The following is a 7,759-nucleotide window of genomic DNA, read 5'->3' as shown; positions in this document are numbered from 1 at the left end:
GTAACTGGCAATTCTAAAGAGTAAGTATCAATTCTCCCTGTCAGATTTAATTAAATTGTGCAAAGAAATAAAAATCTGCTGTTATGTAACGCTTACATTTCAGAGATTTGCATAGGAGATGGGCAAAATAATTAAATGCCACACATTCAGAAACCACCCACATACACAATCTGAGAGTTGCAATGAATAAATGACATATGCTAACAGCTCTCTAGTTTATGGCTTGCCTTCTCTTAATGAGGCTTTAAATGCAGATATTGAAAGAGTGACAGAGGGTATGGATTTCATGACTGCATCATTAGTTCAAGATTGTATGAAGACACTGGGTTTTATGCCAATGTGCGTCTTCCACTGCAGCTGTATCATATGGCAGCTAAGTGTTAACAGGTTTGTCACATTTTCCTACAAGATGGAAATATGTCTTATAAAATGCGTGCACTCGTTTCATTCTTCTAAAACAGTATATGGCAAAAAAAGAGAACAGATGTATAATATAACCTACATTTCCAGAAATGTACCTTTAATAAAGAAGGATATAAATTAATCAAACTTCACTGGAAGTTCAACATGGCACCTCATGGCAAAGAACTCTCTGAGTGTCTGAAAAAAAGAATTGTTGTTCTACATAAAGATGGCCTAGGCCAGCGGTGGCGAACCTATGGCACGCGTGCCAGAGTGGGCACGCGGGGCCCCCTCTGCTGGCACGCAGGCCCATGTCTGCATTACCAAAGGGACGCAGCTCCAGCAATAGTAGTGACACACAGCACCGACCATTCCCAGCACACAGCCACCGCCCGACCCACAACAAGCTAGGATGAGGAGAAACAGAACCCGGGATGCCCTGATTGGCTGAGCGGCGACAGCTGCGTGTGCTGATTCGCTAAGCGTCCTGTCAGTCAACAGTAAGGAAGGAGTATAGGATGTCCTGTGTACATGTGACACAGCCCCCCTGAGAGCCGCACAGCCCCCCAGAAAGCCACACATCCCTCCCTGAGAGCCCATACAAACCACCTGAAAACCCTTATAGACCACCCGAGAGCCATACAGCCCACCTGAGAGCCCGCACAGCCCCCAGAGAGACACACAGCCCCCCTGAGAGCCTGCAAGCCCCCCAGAGAGCCACAGAGCCCCCTGAGAGCCCACCTGAAAACCCTAATAGACCACCCGAGAGCCGCACAGCCCCCCAGAGAGCCCATACATACCACCTGAGAGACCACAGAGCCCACCCAAAAGCCATAATAGACCACCTGAGAGCTGCACCGCTCCCCTGAGAGCCTGTACAGACCACCAGAGGACCTGCAGAGCCAAACTGAGAGCCGCACAGCCCCTGAGAGCCCGTACAGACCACCTCAGAACTGCAGAGCCCCCCTGAGAGTATTCAGGTCTAATTGCAGGGTTGGCACTTTGAGATACATAAGTTGGTTTAGTGATCCAGTTTTGGCACTCAGGTTAAAAAAGGTTTGCCATCACTAGCCTAGAATATAAGAAGATTGCCAAGGTCAGGAAGCATTGAAGCCAACCCATAAGTATGACAACCGGGCAACCAGCAATGTTTAAGGGAATAATCATAAATGACAGCATGGCCTAGGCTATAAGAAACTGAGCTGCAGCATGGTGGCCAAGACCATACAGCGGTTTAACAGGGCAGGTTCTGACAACTTCTTTGGTCTACCATGGCGAGGCCTGTTCTGAGTGGAACCTGTCTTGTTAAACCACTGTATGGTCTTGGCCACCGTGCTGCAGCTCAGTTTCTTATAGCCTAGGCCATGCTGTCATTTATGATTATTCCCTTAAACATTGCTGGTTGCCCGGTTGTCATACTTATGGGTTGGCTTCAATGCTTCCTGACCTGGAATAAGTGTAGAGAAAACCAAAAATGCTATATGATGTTGGATCCAGGGCCGTCTTTAACGTGGGGCAAAGGGGCAGTTGCCCCGGACCCAGTCATTGTTGTGGGGCCCAAAGCAGCTGCCCATTGAGTCCACAAAAGATATACATGCAGCAACATCTTGTTAACTATGCAATCGATCGGAATTGCATAGTGTTGCTTCACCCCTGCCGTACGCCATGTGATGTCTCACGCGGACTCACATCTTACTGTGAGGGTGGAGAGACAAATTGCATGGTGGGGGGGAGAGGTCCCAAGAAAATGTTTGCCCAGGGTCCAACTAGAAAAAGATGGTAACCGCATACATTTATAACCAGCCTTTTTGTGTTTTGCCCAGGGTCCACTCAATATTAACGACACCCCCTGGTTGGGTCCAAAATACAATAACATAACAGGGGATGAGGTGCCTGGGTCACAGTGTCATAGGAAGCCCTTAAAGGCAGCCCTGTCAAATAATACTGATGTATATGAATGCATGTGCTTGTCCTACTATAGACACACAAGTATTTTTCTGTCTTAGTTCTAAATGTATTTTCATATATAGGGATGCAAGCCAACAGGAATGATCATTCCATCTTAAATTATTACTTGATCATCAGCAGAGTAGCCAGCTCGATAGTGAGTGACAGATGAGAGCAACTCCATATAGCCTCATTAGGCCATTGCATGTACTCTAAAACTCAATTTCTATGCCATAATTGACCAAAGAACACTAAGTAAATTGCAATCAGCTATCCGGGTCCTCGTCCTCAATCAAGATGTGTCCCAATCAAAGAAGCCAGCCTAAAACTCCCAGATTTTAGAAAACGTGGCACTTGTCTGTGACTATACATAAAATACATTTGCCATTTTATTCATAATTCATATAAAAAAAAACTTCATAGCTAAAAGCTAAATAAGTGCAGTAATTGCTATCTGATTTTTACATTTTTTGTATTAAGCCATCATTATCTCACCACTTCACATAACATGGTGTAGCATACATACCATGGAATTCAACAAAAACTTGTACATTTGGGAGACTCAGTAGATTTAGGGTAGTGAGTATCTTACATTTACAATTCTGAGAGTCATTATTGAATTATGAAGTCACTTAACATATACATCAATTGTGAGAAGGTAAATTTGTTAATTAATCCATCTTTAGCCATGGTAGCAAGGCTAGCAGGTCTCACTTTACATAGTAAAACCCACTAGCCACAACAGTTGCAAACAGAAAGTAAATCTTTAGGACATTCAGACAGTTAAACTTTGCAATTTTTTAACAAGTGATTATATCTAAACAACAATGGTAAGTGACTTCACTGTTCAGCACTGTGTGCTCTATACAGATGCACCAAATATACAGATACAAATGGCTTCAAAATGTGTATAATTATGTTGCAAAGGGTGTCTGTTTAGATGAATAAGTGTTTGAAAGTTTGGAAATAAAGTGGTAGACCCATGTGGTGTTCCTCATCCAACAGCAGTTACGCAATGTGAGCATTGGTGATCTGGCTAATGGGTAGGCATCTTCCACAATCCAATGACTCTCCACAGTATCCTTGATTTGACTGTGAACACAGTAGATGTAACTCTTCATCAGGGCTTATTGAGAGAAATCATGTATGTGGACTACAATACCTGCAGCTTAAAGGTTGTATTTGTTGTGATGGGAGTACTTCAGGCATGTTAGCAGCTGGTTTGGGTTGGGTTGTGACTCTACTACATTGGAACTTTTATGATAAGCATCTGAGACATTTGAGCGCTATGAAAATTAAAAGGTTTAGAGATCTTAGGCATCAGAGCAGGGAAGTATCCTTATGATAGATACCTACAAATTAAACTGTCGTTTGACCCCCTGGTTGTCAGACCACCAGGGAACTTTGACACACTAGCCATTGTTTTTTCCTGCCCCCTTGGATCCACAAAATGTTCTTTGATCATGGGGACAACACACAGATCTGGTGAGATGGCTTCTAGCCTCCATTGATTCTAAAATTGACTTTAAATCAGAAGGTGTATACCCCATGCTAAAACCAGTGCACCAGTACATGGTTCAACAACAGAAGGCACCAGCAGAAGGGGTGGGACTATATGGTGGCTGCAGAAAATTGAAAAAGTTCTACAGCCGGCAGAGGTGACCTGTTTCCGAGCCTCAGTACAGTTGAGGTGGAACCATCTAGAACCTTACATTAGACACACCAAATGGAGAGAAAGACATTGGGATACAGTTGATCCCCAAAGTAACTTCAACAGGGCTCTGTGGAGGGCCGGAGGAGGATCCCCAGTCAGAGTCCACAGCACCACTGACTTTCTGGGAAAGTTACAGGCCTGAATGTTACTTAGGCAGATGAACCTAGCAACCCACATCTCATCTTCTGTTTCGGTGAGGGGAGCTAAAGATGAGATTCCTGTACAGTGCTTCAAACCCAGACAGCTCCTTGCCCAAATGGAAGGAAAGACTACAGGTCCAACTCTTGAGATAGTAAGAGTTATTTTTCAAGAATGAGTTCGATCAGGGGGGGGGGTGCAAAGAGTACCCAGCACTGCATACACCTGCAGTAAGACAAGTCCCTCTGAGAGAGGATACAGCAGAATCAGTTAGGGGACCTGAAGGACCTGAGAGACAAACAGGCAGAACTAAAGAAAACAGGAATTATTAGGGATTATCATCCTTATTCCTCCCTGAGAAACTTAGAGGCACTGTATTATTAACCCTACACAATGAGCATGGCTACCTAGAACCAGACCCCTCCCTATAAATGGCAGGGTTCCCAGCAGCCTTTTGTCAGTGGCTCTTGGAGGAGACATTGACTAGATAGGGACAGATCACAGAGAGTTTGCAGGGAGAGCTATTTGCTGCTTCTCACTGCTGAAAACATCTATATTTATAGAGTCACTCACTATCTGTTGGACTGTCCTGTAGCAGATAGGGACACATCACAGAGGGGTCTATTCACGAAGCTGCCGAAGGATCTAGCCGTAGCTTCGGCCGATCTTTTGGCTAGCTTCGGCCCCAGGACCCCTTCGGTTCAGTAGAACCGAAGGGGTGCTGTACGGGCTATTCACTATAGCCCGTACAGCTCCCGAATGTGGCCAAGCGGCTCAGTCGAGCCGAACGCATATGCATCGGCTCGGCTGAGCCGTGCTGAAAGCCGAAGCCATTGGCCGGCCGACAGCCTGCTTCTGACAGCTGGGCGGAGCCAGCCGTGATCTTACGGCTGGCTCCGGCCACTTGCAGAGAGATCAGCGTCCCTGTTTACCTGCTAACCAGGGACACTGTTCTCCAAACAGCTAACTCCCCCTAGCGCCCCGGGAGTCTCCTGCTGCCGGCCGCCAAGGAGAGAAACACTGCTGTTTCTTTATTCTGACACGGAGCGATGTCAGAAAAGAAAAAAAAGAATTCCCATTAGAAATACATTGCTACATTACTATTGGCTGTTTCAATTTGCAATAGCCAATAGTAAACTAGCATTGTACCCGCCCTCTGCTGCAGTTCTCCATCAGGTCCATCAGCAGAGGGCGGGTACAATGACATCGCTCCCAGAGCGCCCGGGAGAGGTTTTTTTCGGTTTTTTTGACAGCAGCAGAGCCGCCGGACAATAGAAAACTATTGGGCGGAGCTAGCTGTCACTGCTAGCTCCGCACAATCGTTTTCTATTTACTTTTTTTTTACTTTTTTTACTATTTTTATGTTCTGCTCGGTCCCTCTGATGGAGAACTGCAGCAGAGGGCGGGTACAATACTAGTGTACTATTGGCTATTGCAAATTGAAATAGCCAATAGTAATGTAGCAATGTATTTCAATGGGAAAAAATTATTTTATTTTTTTTCTATTCTGACATCGCTCCGTGTCAGAATAGTGAAACAGCAGTGTTTCTCTCCTTGGCGTCCGGGAGCAGGAGACTCCCGGGGCGCTAGGGAGAGTTAGCTGTTTGGAGATCAGTGTCCCTGGTTAGCAGGTAACCAGGGACGCTGAGCTCTCTGCCAGTGGCCGGAGCCAGCCGTAAGATCACGCCTGGCTCCGCCCAGCTGTCAGAAGCAGGCTGTCGGCCGGCCCATGGCAGGCCGCTCAGCCAGCTTTGGCTTTCAGCACGGCTCAGCTGAGCTGATGCATATGCGTTCGGCTCGACTGAGCCGCTCGGCCACATTCGGGAGCTGTACGGGCTATAGTGAATAGCCCGTACAACACCCCTTCGGTTCTGCTGAACCGAAGGGGTCCTGGGGCCGAAGCTACGGCTAGATCCTTCGGCAGCTTTGTGAATAGACCCTCAGTGTGTTGGACAGTTGAACTTCAAAAACCAAATGACATAGTGATAGTCTGCCACATAGATACCACATTGGCCAAAAAACATGTCTATGGTGTGTGAGGGGCAGTTACCCTATTACTGCTTTTAGTCATAGTGGTTGTATTCTTGTCAGCAAAAATCAACTCGGACAAAGAATCTGATATTAAATGTTTTATTATATAGATAAATACACAATATATACTAATTCTAAAAGTGTTTTCATTTTGAGCTTTTTTTTGTACTACATTCCATTTAAAGAAAGATATACTGTATAGTTCATTTTCTTGTTCATGTATCTAGTGCAGTCTCTGTGATGCAAATTCACACCTCTTTATTAGAATATCAAAGATAATACTTTCACTCTTTCTTTTTGACTGCCACTCAGCAGACAATATAGTAATATTCTATTAATTAACAAATCACACGTTTGGTATTTATTTTGACAGATTCCCATTTGTGTAATCTACACATCTATATAACATATTTCCCAGCATGCAAAAAATATATTATGCAAACCAGTCCCTCCTGAGTAGTTGCTTGATTTTACAAGAAATGCATTTGTAGAGTGAAAACTTGAAAATAGTTTTAATATAAATGTATAACAATAATTATATGCATAATCATGCATCATATGCATCATAATAGTTATTGTTGTTGTTTTTGTTGTTGTTATTATAATTATTATTCCAACTCCTGCTGTACTACTGTGGATTATGTGATTATTTAATAATTTTTAGATTATATATGCAATCATTTTTAAAAGCAATAGTAGGGGAAGCAGGGAAATCGATTTACTACCTTTTACTGAACTGGAAATCTTTATTCAGAGACATATGTAGGTTGCCTCTGCTGACCCCCATGTGAAAATACTAGTTGCCTGGCTGTTATGCAAGAATGCAAATTAGAAGCTCTGAGTAAACATGAGTATATATGGGAGAAATGGGAGTCTTATAGAATGTCCGAAATATTCAGGAGTCGGATAATAAAAGATAGGGAGGAAATGAAAAAATATAGTGATGAAGCCTCTCTAGGGTCTCTGGAAATAAAAGGGCCAACAATCAAATAGCTAAACTCAAATAATATTCGGAGTTATTTTTTTTATAGTAGAACAAAAATGCATTTGACCTATATGTATGGAAGTAATAGTAATAGTAGAAAAGGACAATAAGAGGTTTTGTAAAATAAAGGGAAATGCCATGTTTGTGTTGTAATAAAGTAAGGTTGAAGCTTCTTTCAAACATTTAGAGATTGCAAAGTTAAGCTTCTGAAATTTTTGCCCTTTGATACGAAGTCTTTTATATATGTCTGCAATTAGATTGTATGTTTGTGTGTTTATTTATATGGAAATAAAAATATATTAAACCAAAAAAAAAGAAGCTCTGCTTTCACTTACCACAGTCTTGCTATAGTTCACTGACTTAAAACGTATGGATACCAGAGACAACCAGGTAACTGCCATTTCTAGAAAGTAGTTTCACTAATGACAGTATATGTATATATACTGTCATTGGTGACTAATACGTATACTACTATACTGTATACTATACTACTTATACTACTATATGTGTGTGTGTATATATAGATATATATGTGTGTGTGT

This window comes from Nanorana parkeri, unplaced genomic scaffold (genome assembly GCF_000935625.1).
Source record: "Nanorana parkeri isolate BGI_ZX_2015 unplaced genomic scaffold, ASM93562v1 scaffold1056, whole genome shotgun sequence".
NCBI classification, from domain to species: Eukaryota; Metazoa; Chordata; class Amphibia; order Anura; family Dicroglossidae; genus Nanorana; species Nanorana parkeri.
This window is presented reverse-complemented; position numbering follows the sequence as displayed.